Consider the following 19,065-nt stretch of genomic DNA (forward strand, 5'->3'; position numbering starts at 1 on the left):
CTGACAAAAATTACTAATGACTTACTCACAAACAAAGCTAACAGACAGTTCTCCATCCTCCTCCTTCTTGACCTGTCCTCTGCTTTCGACACAGTCGATCACTGCCTACTGCTACAGATTCTTTCTTCCCTTGGCATCAAAGACCTTGCCCTGTCCTGGATTGCCTCAAACCTTTCTGACCGCACATTTAGCGTTTCCCACTCCCTCACCACCTCCTCATCCCATCCTCTCTCTGTTGGAGTCCCTCAAGGCTCTGTCCTAGGGCCCCTACTTTTTTTCCATCTATACCCTTGGCCTAGGACAACTCATAAAGTCCCATGGCTTCCAGTACCACCTGTATGCGGACGACACTCAGATCTACCTCTCTGGCCCAGATGTCACCTCTCTGCTGTCCAGAATCCCGAAGTGTCTGTCAGCCATATCCACCTTCTTCACCTCTCGCTTCCTAAAACTCAATGTAGACAAAACCGAACTCATCATCTTTCCCCATCTCCCGTATCCCCCCTACCTGATCTGTCTATTATGGTAAACGGCATCACGCTCTCTCCCGCACCTGAAATCCGCTGCCTCGGGGTAACTCTCGACTCTGCCCTGTCCTTCAAACCGCACGTCTAAACTCTTGCCACCTCCTGTCGCCTCCAACTCAAAAACATTGCCAGAATCCGTTCCTTCCTCAGCCCACAATCTACCAAAACTCTTGTGCATGCCCTCATCATCTCCCACCTCGACTACTGCAACTCTCTTTCACCGCTCCAGTCTGTCCTCAACTCTGCTGCCCGGCTAATCCACCTCTCTCCTCGTTACTCCCCTGCTTCTCCCCTCTGCAAATCCCTCCACTGGCTCCCAATTCCCCAACGAATCCAGTTCAAACTACTAACACTGATCTACAAAGCCATCCACAACCTGTCCCCTCCCTATATCTCTGAACTAATCTCCCAATATCTTCCCTCACGTAATCTCCAATCCTCCCAAGACCCCTACTCTCCTCCACACTTATTCGTTCCTCACACAACCGCCTCCAAGATTTTTCCCGAATATCCCCCATCCTCTGGAATTCCATGCCTCAACACGTCCGATTATCCACCACCCTCAGATCCTTCAGACGGAACCTATCTCTTCAGGAAAGCCTACAGCCTGCAATAACCATTCTGCCGCCTCGCCATCGCCAGAGCCGCCGCCTCGCCATCGACAGAGCCGCCCCCTACCTTCTGTCTCTTCCCCACTATCCAACAGAATGTAAGTCCGCAAGGACAGGGTCCTCTCCCCTCCGTACCAGTCTGTCATTGTAAACTTGTTTACTGTAAACGATATCTTTAACGCTGTATGTAACCCCTTTCTCAGGTACAGTACCATGGAATTAATGGTGCTAAATAAATAATAATAATAATAATAATAATAATAGTGGATAACAACCTGAATGTGGCAATTGCTAGATTACTAAATATAACTCGAAAGGTAATAGCAAGGAACTGGATAAAGGAGGATCTACCTTCAAGAGAATACCTCAACTATGTGAAGCATGTTATTACTCTGGAAAAGGGGGAAACTGGGGATGTATGACAAACTGTTGGTGCCTTGGCTGGAAACGGGTTAGGAGGTGGATAGGTGGGGTAACAGTCTCTGGGGTAATTATCTGTAGGGATCCTGGTCTACACTGCTACAGTAGGTGATAATGTATAATACAAATCTATATACTTGTACAGGTCATGTTAATGGAAGAGTGTGAGCTGTCAAAACGGGGTTTTGAGTTTGTAATGTTGGGGGTTGTTGATGGGATGTTGATGTTCTTCTTAATAAAAACCTATTTGAGTTATATAAAAAAAAAAAAAACACCGGATTACTCACCGGTAATGCTCTTTTATAGAGCCACGACAGCACCCACTTGAGAGGGGATCCGCCCCTAGGAACAGGAAACCCTATGGAGAGATAAAAGGGGCGGTCCCCCTCGCTCCCACAGTTGGGTTACAGAGATTGCGAGGAACCGCCCACCAGTTTTAGTAGGCAATTTGATTTCATCATTTATCATTAGTTAACTTAAGTATGGCTAACTACAAGAACCAAAACACCCTTAATCGTGCTCCTATATAAAAATAACTTATTAGGGTGGGAAGTAAAGGGGTGCTGTCGTGGCTCTATAAAAGAGCATTACCGGTGAGTAATCCGGTGTTTTCTCTTCGCCACGACAGCACCCACTTGAGAGACTTTCAGAGATAGTCATTTGGGAGGGATCACAGTGTTAAGAACTGATCTACCAAAGGACAGGTCAGATGAAGTAGATAAATCCAATCTATAGTGATTATAGAAGGTAGTAGGAGAAGCCCAGGTTGCGGCCTTACATATTAGTTCTATTGGAACTTCCGCTCGATCGGCCCAGGATGATGCTATCGCCCGAGTGGAATGTGCTTTTACGGTCTCAGGCGGGTTCTCCCCTTTGGATGAATAGGCCAGACATATTGCATCCCGAATCCACCGAGATAAAGTACCCTTCGTGATTCCATCTCCTTTTCTATGACCCTGGAAGGAAACAAAGAGCCCTGCTCTTCCTCCAGGCGCTAGTTCTATCTAAATAGGCTAATATGGCTCTCGTCACATCTAATGTGTGGTATTTTTGTTCTTCCTGATTCGTAGGGTTATCATAGAAGGAGGGAAGGAAAATTTCTTGTGATCTATGAAATTTAGTGCATACTTTGGGTAAGTAGGAAGGGTCCGTTTTTAGGACAATTCTATCTGGAAATATAGACATAAACGGTGGATCTATCGATAATGCCTGTATGTCACTTACTCTTCTAGCCGATACCAACGCGACAAGAAGAGCTGTCTTGATGGAGACGTGTTTTATGTGAGCTGAATGTAGTGGCTCAAAGGGGTGGTCTGTCAGAGCTTCGAGGACTAAATTAACATCCCAAGGTGGTACATGGGGAATTTGAACTGTCTCTGACCTTTGGCAAGCTGCGATAAACCTGGCTACCCACTTGTTACCTGCAATATCGTGAGCATATAAAGCACCAAGCGCAGAAATGTGTACTTTTAAGGTACTGACTGCCAGACCCAAATCGCGCCCTTTTTGAAGAAATTCTAGAATCATAGGAATATGAATTTCGTTTGATAGGGCTGTCGGGTAGCGGTTTAGAAATTTTTTCCACACTCTTACATAAATAGATGTGGTGGATTTTTTCCTACTTAGTAGCAGAGTGTCAATTACTTTGTTAGAAAACCCTCTCATCCTTAGCAGCTGCCTCTCAAATTCCAGGCTGTCAACCGTAGACCCTTCACATGAGGGTGGTTGAAGGGGCCCTGGAAGAGAAGATCCTGATCCTCCGGAAGGATCCACGGGTCTGAGATTGACATGGCTCTCAGCCAGGAAAACCATGGCCTCTTGGGCCAAAACGGAGCTATTAAGATCACGTTTGCTCTGTCCTCCCTTATCTTTCTGATCACAGTTGGAAGAAGAATTAACGGAGGGAAGGCATATGCTTTCTGGAATGTCCATGGGACTTGCAGAGCATCGAAGATATCTGGATTGTTGGATCGGAACAATGAAGTGAACTTTTTGACTTGTCTGTTGTGCCTCGTCGCAAAAAGGTCTATCTCGGGAGTGCCCCATTTTTTGACTATCATTAAAAAGATACGACGGTTGAGAACCCACTCTCCTTGGCGGAGAGTGTGGCGGCTGAGGAAATCCGCTTTTGGATTGTCGACTCCTCTCACATGCAGTGCTGATAAGGATAGGAGGTGCTCCTCTGCTATGGTTAGAATGTCGCCGGCTATAGACAGAGCTTCTGATCTTGTTCCCCCTTGGTGGTTTATGTATGCCACCGCTGTCATGTTGTCTGAAAAGATTCTTGTATGCGTTCGGTGTAGCTGTGGAAGAAATTTACATAGGGCATGATAGATAGCCTTCAGTTCTTTTTTATTAGAAGAATCGTTCGATTCTCTAAGAGACCACAGACCTTGAACTATTTGATCTCCTAAGTGTGCTCCCCAACCACTAGGACTGGCATCGGTGAAGATTGTTTTAGAAGGTTTAACCACCCAGGGAACCCCACTGGTAAAATGACTCTGATCTAACCACCAGGTAAGAGATTTTAACACGTCTGTTGGTAAGGATAACCGACTATCTAATTGGCCCTGTAATCTCTCTTCTTCTTGTAGAATTGTATACTGTAATTTTCTACTATGGAATTGAGCCCATGGGACAGCCGGAATACATGATGTGAAAGAACCAAGAAGGGACATACCTTCTCTTAGGGAAATTAGGGGGTTATTAGGGGTTATTAATCACCGATTGTACCTTGTTTATAATTGCTAATTGTTTAGAGTCGGGAAGAAAGCACCTTTGATTTATAGAATCTAGAATAAGCCCTAGGAATGTTTGTCGAGTTGTGGGGGACAATTTGGATTTTTCCCAGTTTACTAACCACCCCAATTCCTGCAGGGACGAAATTGTATCAAGTAAACGTTGATGGCATTGGGAAAGGGAGTTACCCACTATCAAAAGGTCATCTAAATATGGTATTACAAGTGTGTCTTTTAATCTCAAAAATGACATTACTTCTGACATTAATTTTGTGAAGACTCTAGGAGCTATCGACAGTCCAAAGGGCATTGCTGTATATTGAAAATGCCTTATTTGACCTTCCATCATAACTGCCACCCGTAGATATTGCTGATGTTCGATGAAGATTGGTAGATGGTAATACGCATCTTTAAGGTCAAGTACTGCCATAAATCAATGGGGAAACAGAAGCTTTATAGTTGATCGTATAGACTCCATTTTAAAAGTTTGGTTCTCTAAGAAGACGTTTAGTCTTTTCAGGTTAATTATTGTTCTGAATGATCCGTCTGGTTTCGGAATCAAAAATAAAGGGGAATAAAAACCTCTTCCTTTTTGATGAAAAGGGACTTCCACTAGAACCCCTTTGGACAGGAGATTTATTATTTCCTGTTCTAAGGCCTCTTGTTGTGATTGGGACCTTAAGGAAGTCAATAAAAATGAGTCCGGAGGGACTCGGGCAAATTTTAATTTTATTTCAAATTTTTTTATTGATTTAAACAAATTTTAATTTTAGACCCGTAGATATAAGGCTAGTTGCCCACGGATTGGAAGTCATTGTCAGCCATTGTGAATAGAAGAAAGACAACCTACCACCAACGGGTAGATCTGTCCTAACGGGGTTTATCCTCAGGTTTGAATGGACGTTTTCCGAAAAAAAGCTCCTTTCTGTTTAAAGTCTTTATTAGCCCAGCGGTCTTGGTTTTTATAGTCCTTTCTTCTATTAAACACGGGCTTTCGGAACGCTCTCCTATAGGATGGGAGATAAGTATTATTGGGGAACCCCTTCTTCCTCTCACCCGCTTTAGTTAGTATTTCATCTAACTTAGTACCAAATAGGTACTCACCCTGGCATGGAAGACCACATAATTTAGACTTCGTTTGGGGATCTCCTTTCCACCCCTTTAGCCATAAGGCTCGACGAGCCGCGTTAGTCAGACCTGCCGATTTGCCTGCTAACCGTATAGAATCAGCTGAGGAATCCGCTTAAAAGGCTGTAGCTCCTCTGATTAACGGCATGGAAGAGATCAGTTTATCCCGGGAAAGGCCACTTTTTAATCCTTCTTCTAAATCATTTAACCAGACTAACATGGACCTGGCAGTGTATGTTGCCGATATAGCTGGCCTGAAAGCTCCTGTACAGGATTCCCATGCTCTTTTTAAGAGGGAATCAGCTTTCCGGTCCAGCGGGTCTTGCAAGGAACCGGAATCTTCAACGGGTAGTAAAGATTTCCTAGAAGTGGATGCCACTGCTGCATCTACCTTCGGGGCTTTTGACCATATGGAGAAATCTTCGTCATTAAAGTAATAGCGTCTTTTTGACAAAGACGGCAATCCTCTTTGCCCCTGGCTTTCCCACTCCTTTTTTTACTAAATTTTTTATCGCTGGAATTACAGGAAAAGAAGGTTTTTTCCTTTCTGACAGGCCAGCAAACATCACATCCTGTGGTGTTTTAGGGATTTTCGTATCCTCAATGCCCATGGTGTTACAAACTGACTTGACTAAATTATCAATACTGTCTGTGGGAAAGCATGTATCCCGCTCATCATCTGAGGAAATGATCCTTGGGGAACCATCCGAATCCTTATCTTCAATATCAGAAGACTGCTCAGACCTGGGGGAATTATATTTTTTCCTACCCTCAGGAATTTTTTCCGAGCTTCGGAAGGCCCGTAATTCTTCTCTAATCATACTCCTTATATCTTCCGACCTTACTGAAGATTCCTCACGTAAGGTGGATTCGATGCAAGACTGGCACAGCTTCTTTAAATAACTATCCGGGAGCGGCTGAGAACATAAAGCACATTGCTTGTGTTTGGTTTTCCCTGTTCTTTTTGCCTAAGGAATATAGACAAAGAGGGGGGAGTATAATCAGCCCAAGAGGGTACACACACACACACTCACCCAGTGAAGTTGTTGTTACAATACCGGCTGATGAGGAGGAGACGGAGGTACAGATGGAGGAGCCGATCGGCCTGATTTTTTATCTCTGGTGCTTTTAGAAGAAGAAGATCTGCGACTGCTGCTTGTCCGGCTACCAGGCGTAATAGCGGTGACTTCGGATGAAGCCATCGCCGGGTCCTGGGGAGATGCCATGATGGACGCCGGAGGATCAGTGTCGGCATCCTTTTCTATTGGGGGCCGCCATCTTCTTCCTGCCGCACCCGGAAGTGACCGCTACATCCGGGTCGCGGCCATGCTGTATGCGCCTGCGCACCCACCAGCGTTAGCGCAGGCGCCGTCCTCCTCCTAACTCACCCTGGAAGTTGCGATAATGCTTCCGGGGGACAGTACACCGGACCCACGCTGCCTGCGCACCATCGGAGATGGCGCCGCAGGATCTCCTTACCCCAGCGATTCGGTCCCCGCAGGTCCACTGGGTGGATCTTCGTGAGCCAGGCGACTCCCCGGACCTGGCCTCACGGTACCTGCCAGCAGAGGGGGGAAGCTGCCATAGGACCCCCGACGCTGCTTACAGCTTCTGGAGCCCTTGCCGTCCCATAAAGGTAAACTGCGCAAGCGGCATCCAGGCTGGGTATCCTCTTCTCTCCAAGCGCTTCCCGTAGGAACAGGAAACCAACTGTGGGAGCGAGGGGGACCGCCCCTTTTATCTCTCCATAGGGTTTCCTGTTCCTAGGGGCGGATCCCCTCTCTTAAGTGGGTGCTGTCGTGGCGAAGAGAAAAAAAAAAGAAAAAAGATTGAACAACCACAAGACAGATTTCATCACCAGGCATCATTGTAATCAGTATAACTGCACCAACCTGACACTGTCTGTAGGTTATGGTGCACAATCCTGCTGACAGGTTCCCTTCTGAACAGATGTTATATGATCTCCTGGATCTATCTGCCGCATTCGACACTGTGGATCACCAGTTCCTTCTCACTATGCTCCGCTCCATAGGCCTCAAGGACACAGCCCTCTCCTGGTTCTCCTCCTACCTCTCTGACCGTCCTTCACTGTATCTTTTGCTGGCTCCTCTTCCTCTCCCCCTTACTATCGGGGTTCTGCAGGGCTCAGTCCTAGGCCCCCTCCTCTTCTCTCTTTACACGGCCCCTATTGGACAAACAATCAGCAGATTTGGATTCCAGTACCATCTCTATGCTGACGACACCCAATTATACACTTCTTCCCCCGACATCACCCCTACCTTAATTCAAAATACCAAGGATTGTCTGTCTGCTGTCTCTAACATCATGTCCTCCCTCTACCTGAAACTAAATATCTCCAAAATGGAACTTCTTGTGTTTCTCCCTTCTACTAACCTCACTCTACCCAACATCAAAATTACCCTGGAGGGTTCAACCATAACTCCCAAGCAGCATGCCCGCCGTCTTGGGGTCATATTCGACTCCGAACTTTCCTTTACTCCCTATATCCGATCACTCACTCGCTCTTGTCACCTGCATCTTAAAAACATCTCCAGAATCCGACCTTTTCTCACTGTTGAAACTGCTAAGACTCTTACTGTCGCTCTTATTCATTCTCGTCTGGACTACTGCAACTCTCTTCTAATCGGTCTCCCTCTTACCAAACTTTCTCCTCTCCAATCCATCTTGAATGCTGCAGCCAGAGTCACATTTCTGTCCAGCCGCTTCACCGATGCCTCCATCTTGTGCCAGTCATTACACTGGCTACCCATTCGCTACAGGGTCCAGTATAAACTCATCTCTCTCACCCACAAAGCTCTCCACAGTTCTGCACCGCCTTATATCTCCTCTCTCATCTCTGTCTATCGCCCTACACGTGCCCTCCATTCTACAAATGACCTAAGACTAACATCCCCTGTAATCCGAACCTCACACCTCCGTCTCCAAGACTTCTCTCGTGCTGCGCCAGCTCTCTGGAATGCACTTCCCCAGACGATCAGACTGATACCTAGCCCCGACCTATTCAAGCGCACTCTAAAAACCCATCTCTTCAAACAAGCCTACCACACCAACTACTCAGTAAACTAACTTTGCCCTGTTCCCTCCTTCCAAATATTACTCTGAATCTGCACCCTACTATTCATCTGTCTCCACACCCTCCATGCACATGATAACTGCACTTGATACTTGACTATTGCACTTAAACACACGGGCTGATGACCGGATCATGCAGCTTTGTATGAAAATCCCTATGTATTATAATTGCCAGACCTGAAATAACAAGCACTTTTCACCTATTGTGTCCCCCCATTTCCTTGTAGATTGTAAGCTTGCGAGCAGGGACCTCACTCCTAATGTCACTGTTTAAATTGTCTTAACTCGTACTGAATGTATTGTTTGTACTTGTCCCCGCTTAATTGTAAAGTGCTGCGGAATATGTTGGCGCTATATAAATAAAAAATAGTATTATTATTATTTAATAGTGCATGTTATGTGACACAGGATCCCTTTTTTCCCCTAGGGCTTTTGCCGCAGAAACATGTGCTGGACCTCATGTTTTTCAGATTTCATCTACGCAATTTTTTCATTTTAACATCACTCATACAACAGCCACAAGTTAATTCTTATAAATGCAATATGCCTCAAAACAAAATCACAAAAAACGTTATTATACTCCCCCCCCCCCCCCCCAATATATGCTCATCTTCTAACGATGCTGGATTGTGCAGACGACCGATGTACCTTGGGCAGGCAGGGCCTCAGGTCATACAGCTGAGTCCTGCTCATGTGGCTCTACCCATGACCAGGACCATCACATCACCTGCTGGGATTATTCTATGCACCACATGACCAGTAATTATCATTCTCGTTGTGGAGACAGTTCTAAGGAGAAGTCTCACTGACATGACACCAAACATGGAAGAAGGCTGCTGCTGAAACGCACATCAGGGTGACCACCACACCAACATGTGGATCACTTTATATATAGTACCAGTGCTAGCTTTAGGCTATGTGCCCACGAGCCAGAACGAGCAGCGCTCTGGACACAGCACATGTTCGCTGTGTCCAAAGCGCTGCCGTCTATTGAACACAGGTAATTCCGCATGTGATCACTGAACCGTGCGGATTTACTGCATTCAGTGCATTGTATGGATGTAATTTCTGTTGCGGAGGTTCACGTCTCTGCAAGAGAAATAGACATGCTGAGGTCCTGAAAGACGTGCCGCATGTCCGTCTCCGCGGGGGGAGTCTGTGGACATAGGGGTGGATGGCGTTTCTAGAAATCCCAAAGAACATCTCTAGAATCCGCCCTTTTCTCACCATGGAAACAAAACAAAAACCCTCACTGTCGCCCTGATCCACTCCCGCCTGGACTACTGCAATACTCTATTAGTTGGCCTCCCCCTCGCTAAACTTCACCTCTCCAGTCCATCCTTAATGCAGCAACCAGGGTTGTTCATCTAGCTAATCAGTATTGTAAGATAGCGCTTACTGCGTGTCTTGGGGAACACTCGCTTGGCAAAGAGATAAACGTACACAGGCACAATTTTCTTACAAAAACAGTCTATTTGGTTTATTTCGATTTGCATAAACCGCACCCTCAGGAACTTTGTAGTATGCAACAGCCTGAACACCATCTGTACACATTGGGCTTTACAGTGGAACCACAGTCCTTCTCTGACCCCGGTCAGCATAACACGGATTACAGTCCGTTACCTGTTGGCGACCATCTCACAGGTCCCCGGATGCCTCTTATCCACAGACGTCTCTCACTGACCCCGGTCAGTATCGCTCACAGTTATCAGACCGTCCACTAAGGAGGTATCTCACAGACCTCCTTGCTCTGGCTCAGACTAGCCAGCACTCACTCCCATGTGCCAAACACACCTCCATTACATAGGTGTAACCACACCCAGGTACCTATCACAAGGCTAGTCAGGTGATCGTGACATCACCACAGGTCCCCAAACACAAAATCACAAACAGGCTTCATCTTGGGTATTCAGACACATCCCTTTGGGTGGGTTTGTAAGTGACTGGACCCACCCATCTCTCCAATCACCCGGAAGCCTTAACAATGTAAAACAAATCCCTCAGCAGTAGATCTGCTGACCAAAACACGCCCAGGCTTTCATCACAGGGCCACCCACCTCTGCGATACATACCGCCCATTAATTACATGACCAGTCGCCATACCACAGTATTCAGACATGTCTGCTCTTCGACAGTCGTTACACTGGCTGCCCATTCATTATGGAATCCAATTCAAAGTACTTGTTCTCACCCACAAAGCTCTCCACAGTGCGGCACCCCGTTACATCTCCTCCCTCATTTCTGTCTATCGGCCTAACCGACCTCTGCAAATGACTGACTAACCTCTGCACTAATCCGTACCTCCAACTCCCGACTCCAAGACTTCTCCCATGCTGCGCCAATCCTCTGGATTGCTCTACCCCAAGAAATTAAGACCATCCACAACTTGCATAGTTCTAAGCGCTCCCTCAAAACACATTTCTTCAGAGCGGCCTATCAGGGAGAGGGAGAGAGTCCCCCATTCGCTCCTGTACTTTGTATCTCCCCCACCTCACTGTAGATTGTAAGCTCTCACGAGCAGGGTCGTCTTATTGTGCTTTAACTATTTTATTAACGTTGTTACCTATGACTGTTGTGTTTGAAACTGTTAAACTGTAAAGCGCTGCGGAATGTTAGCGCTATATAAAGATTATTATTATTAATAATCATTGCCACAAAAGAAAAAAAATAAATATACATATATATATATATAATTGTCTAAGGGTCACTTCTGTCTTTCTGTCACGGATATTCATTGGTCGCGGCCTCTGTCTGTCATGGCATCCAAGTCGCTGATTGGTCTTGCCAGCTGCCTGTCATGGCTGCCGCGACCAATCAGCGACGGCCACAGTCCGATTAGTCCCTACCTACTCCCCTGTAGTCAGTGCCCGGCGCCAGCTCCATAATCCCCGCAGTCACGGCTCACACACGCTTAATGCCAGCAGTAACAGACCGCGTTATGCCGCGGGTAACTCACTCCGTTACCGCCGCTATTAACCCTGTGTGACCAAGTTTTTACTATTGATGCTGCCTATGCAGCCTCAATAGTAAAAACATCTAATGTTAAAAATAATAAAAAAATCATTATATACTCACCTTCCGCCGCCTTTCCCGCTCCTCGCGACGCTCCGGTGACCGCTCCATGCAAGCGGCAGGTTCCGGTGCTAAGGATGGTATGCGACAAGGACCTGCTATGACGTCACGGTCATGTGACCGCGACGTCATCACACCCTGGGACTGGAAGCTGCCGCCTGCACCGCACACAGGCGACAGAACTACAAGGGGCCCCTCGGAAGGTGAGTATATGTTTATTTTTTAACCTGTGACATACGTGGCTGGGCAATATACTACGTGGCTCTGTGCTGTATACTACGTCACTGGGCAATATACTACGTGGACATGCATATTCTAGAATACCCGATGTGTTAGAATCGGGCCACCATCTAGTGTGTATATATATATATATATATATATATATATATATATATATTTTTTTTTTTTTTTTTTTTTTTAGATTGTTATTGTATCACTTTGAGTTACAGTATATTAAATCTAAGTAATTAGATGTCAGGCACACAAAGGGAATATTCAAAACCTATTTAAGAGATCACAGTTCATTAAATAAAATGCACAAAATCCATAAATAAAGCTAAAGGAGGCGCACACTGAGGGGCCCAGCTGGCCACATCCACTATAGCCCAGGCTGTGCTGTGCCGGCCATATACGTGCTGATAGCCATGTGAAGCGCTCGGCATCGCACAATTACTGAGGTGCTATTACTGAGCAGTCACACATCCCAGCATATTATCATTGGAAGACCATAAATACCTACATGCACAGCCTATCCTGGGGCAAACCTCTATGGCTGCTCCGAGTCCCTCCTACCCCGCTGTGCAGTTTGCCCCGCTTCTTCCAGCAAGGGGATGCTTGTCTACTAACTACTAAGAGGTGGCCAATAAGAAGCGGACAATACGATCACATGGTACAGGCGAGACATGCGTGTAAAAGGGTATTGTGTTGCGCTGGGTGTCTGACCCAACTCCGCCCTCATGAAGTCATGTGACTTCCGGTTTTCGGCTGGTGGAACGCACGCTTGAGGTGTCGCCTGGGTGACGGTGTGTGTCAGCAACAACAGAACTTCCGAGGTCAGGAGTATGGAATGGAAGGCGCATGCGCGCACCCAGCATAGGCACCTAAGCAGCCAAATAATGCAGACAGAAGTGATGTATTATTGAAGTGAAGACTTGTGTGGCCATATGACTGCATAACAGTATAAATGAGGCGCTACTTCCATTAGTATCTGAGGAAAATGACTATGTCAAAGCGGCAAATAACATGCTGCTAGGGGCAAGCCATCTACATCATGACAGTATTGCAGAAATATATCATAGTACTGCTAGATATCAGCACGACTACAAACTGCAATCCTGAAGACAAATAGCGCCAAAATGATTGCAATAAAAAAGGGCTATAATAGTGTATAACAATAATGATGCATTGTTAACCCTCGGAGCTTTTTTCGTTTTTCGCTCCCCTTCTTCCCAGAGCCATAACTTTTTTATTTTTCCGTCAATATGGCCATGTGAGGGCTTGTTTTGTGTACTTTTGAACGACACCATTGGTTTTACTATGTCGTGTAACAGAAAACTGGAAAAAAATTAATTGTGCGATGAAATTGCAAAAAAAGTGCAATCCCACACTTGTTTTTTGTTTGTCGTTTGTGCTAGGTTCACTAAATGCTTAATCTGACCTGCCACAGTGATTCTCCAGGTCATTACGAGTTCATAGACACCAAACATGTCTCGGTTCTCTTTTATCTAAATGGTGGGAAAAAAATCCAGAGTTTGCTTAAAAAAAAAAAAATTGCGCAATTTTCCGATACCCGTAGCGTCTCCATTTTTGTGATCTGGGGTTGGCTGTGGGCTTTTGCGGGCCGAGCTGACGTTTTTAATGATACCATTTTGGTGCAGATACGTTCTTTGATCGCCCGTTATTGCATTTTAATGCAATGCCAGGGTGACCAAAAAAACGTAATTTTGGCGTTTTGAAATTTTTTCTCGCTACGCCCTTTAGTGATAAGGTTAATCTTTGTTTTTATTGATAGATCGGGCGATTCTGAACGCGGCGATACTAGGTGTAGGTTTGATTTTTTTATTTTTTTATTTTGATTGGGGCAAAAGGGGGGTGATTTGAACTTTTATATTTTTTTATATTTTTAAACACTTTTTTTTTTATGTTGGCATGCTTCAATAGTCTCCATGGGAGGCTAGAAGCATCCACTACTCGATCGCCTCTGCTACATAGAGATGATGCACAGATCACCTGTGTGAAGCTGAATTACAGCATTGCTATGAGCGCCGACCACGGGGTGACACTCATAGCAATCTGCCATCCACAACCATAGAGGTCTTGAGGAGACCACTGGTTGTGACGGCAACGCACCAATGACCCCTGATCACGTGACGGGGTCAGCGGTGCTCGTGCTTCCGGCCCGTCGGGTCAGTCACCAGTGGTCCAGGAGGAAGAGATTGCTGACTGGAGCAGTACAGGACACCTGACTAGTGGAGACGAGTCCGACATAAATAGCAGTTTGAGTGGGAAGACGGGACACTTGGTGGGGAACGAGCTTTTGAGTAGTGAGACGGTTAACTCCCTCTTCATGGATCCACGCCCGCTAGCTGTGTCTATACCTCAAGCTAGCCAGACTGCTGACACATCCTACCCTACTACCTACTACTACACCGGGTAGTGCTGACCTTTGCTCTGCTCACCACCACGGAGGCACCGCTTAGTTCCATTTTTGCAGTGCCTGCTTAGGACCGGCCTGTGGCTGTGTCTGCTGGACTGTGTGCTCCTGCTGCCTTGCCTACTGAGCTTTCTGCTTTTTCTTCTGTGCCGCCGACCATAACCTCTGCCTCACTGTGTGCACGGATCAGGAGATCACATGCCGAAGAACCCGGAGGATTTGTCATCGCCAGGAGAAAGTGCATCGCTCATCTGCGGGACCGGATCGGAGACATCTCGCGCCGCCTGAGGCGACGCCGTGGGATCTTCCAGCCACCTTCCTCCAGCGCACAGAGACTGATAAGATAACCTGTTATATTCTAGTGCATTTGACTTTCCCCCTATCCTCCAATCACATTCCTTACCCCCTGCTTGTACCATTACTGTTCCTATACATAAAGAACCTGTTAACCTTTGTTCTGCCTCCTGTGTGTCACTACATCCTACACACCTGCGAGCATTCTACAGATACAGTATGTGATAGTGATGATGACTATAAAGCGACAGTGCAGTGTTAAAGTGCCTTAATAGTCAGGCCTGAATTTGCCACTAGGCATCGGAGGTCCAGAGCCTTTGGGCAATGGGTCATGGGGGCAGCCTCAGGATTTAAAAAATGTCTTTGAAAAAGGCTGCAGCATGGGGTGGGAATCTATGAAAATGGTCAGAATGGGGTGGGATATCTGTGAAAAAGGCTGGGTGGGGTGGTCTATGAAAACGGGGTCCACATGTGGTTGGCTATATCAAAAAGAGGGCCGTATGGGGTGGGATATTATATAAAAAAGGGGTTTGCATGGGATGGAATGTCTATAAACAAGGGAGCCGCATGGAGTGAGATGTACAGTGGGTATGGAAAGTATTCAGACCCCTTTAAACTTTTCACTCCGTTTCATTGCTGCCATTTGTTAAATTCAAAAAAGTTCACTTTTTTTTCTCATTAATGTACATTCTGCTCCCCATCTTGACTAAAAAAAACAGAAATGTAGTAACTTTTGCAAATTTATTGAAAAAGAAAAACTGAAATATCACATGATCATAAGTATTCAGACCCTTTTCTTAGTATTGAGTAGAAGCACCTTTTTGAGCTAGTACAGCCATGAGTCTTCTTGGGAATGATGCAACAAGTTTTTCACACCTGGATTTGGGGATCCTCTGCCATCTTCCTTGCAGATCCTCTCCAGTTCCATCAGGTTGGATGGTGAACGTTGGTGTACAGCCATTTTCAGGTCTCTCCAGAGATGCTCAATTGGGTTTAGGTCAGGGCTCTGGCTGGGCCAGTCAAGAATGGTCACAGTGTTGTCCTGAAGCCACTCCTTTGTTATTTTAGCTGTGTGCTTAGGGTTATTGTCTTGTTGGAAGGTGAACCTTCAGCCAAGTCTAAGGTGCAGAGCACTGTGGAAGAGGTTTTCATCCAGGATATCTGTTCTTTGTCGCATTCATGTTTCCTTCAATGGCAATCAGTTGTCCTGTCTCTGCAGCTGAAAAACACCCCAATAGCATGATGCTGCCACCACCATGTTTCATTGTTGGGATTGTATTGGGCAGGTGATGAGCAGTGCCTGGTTTTCTCTACACATACCGCTTACAATTATCACCAAAAAGGTCTATCTTCATCTCATCAGACCAGAGAATCTTATTCCTCAAAGTCTGGGAGTCCTTCATGTGTTTTTTAGCAAACTCTATGCGGGCTTTCATATGTCTTGCACTGAGGAGAGGCTTCTGTCTGGCCACTCTGCCATAAAGGCTTGACTGGTGGAGGGCTGCAGTGATAGTTGACTTTGGGACTTTCTCCCATCTCCCTATTGCATCTCTGGAGCTCAGCCACAGTGATCTTGGGGTTCTTCTTTACCTCTCTCACCAAGGCTCTTCTCCCACCACTGCTCAGTATGGCTGGACGGCCAGGTCTAGGAAGACTTCTGGTGGTCCCAAACGTCTTCCATTTAAGGATTATGGAGGCCACTGTGCTCTTAGAAACCTTGAGTACTGCAGAAATTATGTTGTACCCTTGGCCAGATCTGTGCCTTGCCACAATTCTATCTCTGAGCTCGTTGGCCAGTTCCTTTGACCTCATGATTCTCATTTGGTCTGACATGCACTTTGAGCTGTGAGGTCTTATATAGACAGGTGTGTGCCTCCAAATCAAGTCCTATCTATTTAATTAAACACAGTTGGACTCCAATGAAGGAGTAGAACCATCTCAAGGAGGATCACAAGGAAATGGACAGTATGTGATTTAAATATGAGTGTCTGAGCAAAGGGTCTGAATACTTATGACCATGTTATATTTCAGTTTTTCTTTTTATTAAATTTGCAAAAATTTCTATATTTTTTTTCAGTCAAGATGGAGTGCAGCGTATACATTAATGTGAAAAAATGAACTGTTTTGAATTTACCAAATGGCTGCAATGAAACATAGTGAAAAATGTAAAGGGGTCTTTCCGTACCCACTGTATATTAAAAAGGGGGCTGTATGGGTTGGGATGTCTATGAAAAAGGGGACTGCATAGGGTGGGATATCTATGGAAAAGGGGGCAATGTGGGATGACTATGGAAAAGGGCAGCGTGTCATCACTATAGAAAATGGGCAGCATGGGGTGGGATCACTAGAAAAAGGGGCAGTGTGGGGTGGGAAGAATATGGAAAAGGGGCAGCATGGGATGGGATCACCATGGAAAGGGGTTCAGTGTGGGTGCGTTCATTGTGGACAAAGGGGAATTGTGGAGAAGGGGCAGCATGGAGAGAGACCACTATAGAACAGGGAGCCGCGTGGGTTGGTATCACTATGGAGAGAGGGCAGCCTGGGGTGGGATGACTGTGGAAAAGGGGCAGCGTAGGGTGGGATTACTATGGAAAAGGAGTAGAGTTGGGTGGGATTACTAGTAAAAAGGGAGCAGCGAAGGGTGGGACCACTATTGAAAAGGGTGTAGCGTGGGGTGGGATTACTATGGAAGAAGGGCAGCATCAGATTACTATAGAAAGGGGGGCAGCATTTGGTGGGGACAGTGTGGAGATCGTAGTTCATAAGTGGGGTGAGTGTAATGGGCATAATTCATAAGGGGGGACGGCGCGGTTCTCATAATATATAAGGGGGACGGTGTGGTGCCCATAGTGTATAAGGGGAGATGGTGTGGTAGTCGTAGTATATAATGGGGCAGTATAGTGGAAGTATTTTATATGAAAGAACAGTGTGGATGCCATGTACCATCAGAGGGACAGTGTGAGGCCATTTTTTGTGCAGGGATCACAGCGAGGAGCAATTAATTTATTTGGGTTCACAGAGTTATGCTTATTCAGGGCACAACATGGCTGGTTCTTTTTATTCAGAAGCATTATAACAACACTGTTATTTTTCAAGGCATCGTGTGGCGATGTACTGCGAAAGAGTGGAGATGTACTGCGAAAGAGTGGAGAAGATGGAAGTCTGCAGAGATGAGCTGTAGATGGCACAAGTCATCATGACTCCAGGACCTGTGAGGTACCTAGATCTAAAAATGGCTACATTACATTAGCTAAGTGCAGTTTTAAATGACCACTGATCTGCTACTGTATATCAAGCAGATTGTCAGTCATTTAATAACCTGTTTAGGCAGTCTGTGACCGCACTTACATGTGCACAGGACAATCTTTACATGATTGTCCTGTGTACATAGAACAGCACTGTTCTTGGCAGTATGCGTTCACAGGACAATGTGCTGCCAAGAAGGATGATATTTAAAGGGAGTATGTCACCCTCCAAATGACAATATAAACATTTATTTAGGGCAGGGGTGGGAAACCTCAGGCCCCAGGGCCATAACTTTGATGAACTTTTATCAGGCCCCTGGGCAGATTCTCAGGGACCGCATTCTTGGGCAGGGAGCTGTATTTTTGTTGCCACCAGCTCATTAATTTCTTCTTGCTCTGTTAGCACGCAGACTAAACTACTGAACACTGAAGGGCATGCAATGAGCGATTACGTCCTGAAACCAGTGCCAGAGTCAGGATGCACTTTATAGGCGGAGTTTGTACGGCCCCCGAAGGATGGTATAAATATCCATTGGTAGATGTAGAAAAAAGATTCCCCACCCCTGCAGTAAAGTTATAGATGGTAACTTACAGCTGATGATCTTTCTGATAGAATCGCTCACTTTTCCCGTCCTTTCCATCTGGCCCAGACCGACATGACGACTTCTTCCACCCAGGACTCGGATGCAGAGATTACAACAAAGACACATTTCAAGTCTCATATTTTCAGCACCATCCCCATCTATTCCTTCCCAACCTGCTCAAACTCCTTATCTTGCTGATACCCCAATACTGCTGCCATATGTGTCCCTGTTACTGCACCTACTGTGTGGTACTGTGTGCCTTTGGCTGGTGAAACAAACCACTAGAATATAGTAATGCTGTGTGCAAGTGCCCTAGAAAACAGTGCCCACATTTTGACCCCTAGAAAATACAGTCATGAAAAAGTTTGGGCACCCCTATTAATCTTAAGCTTAATGTTTTATAAAAAAAATTATTTTTGCAACAGCTATTTCAGTTTCATATATCTAATAACTGTTGGACACAGTAATGTTTCTGCCTTGAAATTAGATTTATTGTACGAACAGAAAATGTGCAATCTGCATTCAAACAAAATTTGACAGGTGCATAAGTATGGGCACCCTTATAATTTTCTTGTTTTAAATACTCCTACCTACTTTTTACTGACTTACTAAAGCACTTTTTTTGGTTTTGTAACCTCATTGAGCTTTGAACTTCATAGCTAGGTGTATGCAATCATGAGAAAAGCTACTTAAAGTGGCC

At 45.7% G+C, this 19,065-nt stretch overlaps 1 protein-coding gene across 2 annotated transcripts in view; it reads right to left on the reverse strand.

Moving 5' to 3' along the window:
* Positions 1–12,460, reverse strand: part of LOC143788584 (microtubule-associated serine/threonine-protein kinase 3-like) — a 48,729-nt gene extending 36,269 nt beyond the window's left edge. For both annotated transcript variants that reach the window (XM_077278367.1, XM_077278366.1), the window contains exon 1: positions 12,329–12,460. The gene's annotated coding sequence lies outside the window, so the exon portion shown is untranslated. The remainder of the gene's footprint in view (positions 1–12,328) is intronic.
* Between the last annotated feature and the right edge of the window lie 6,605 nt (positions 12,461–19,065).

This window comes from Ranitomeya variabilis, chromosome 8, assembly GCF_051348905.1.
Source record: "Ranitomeya variabilis isolate aRanVar5 chromosome 8, aRanVar5.hap1, whole genome shotgun sequence".
Taxonomy (NCBI): Eukaryota; Metazoa; Chordata; class Amphibia; order Anura; family Dendrobatidae; genus Ranitomeya; species Ranitomeya variabilis.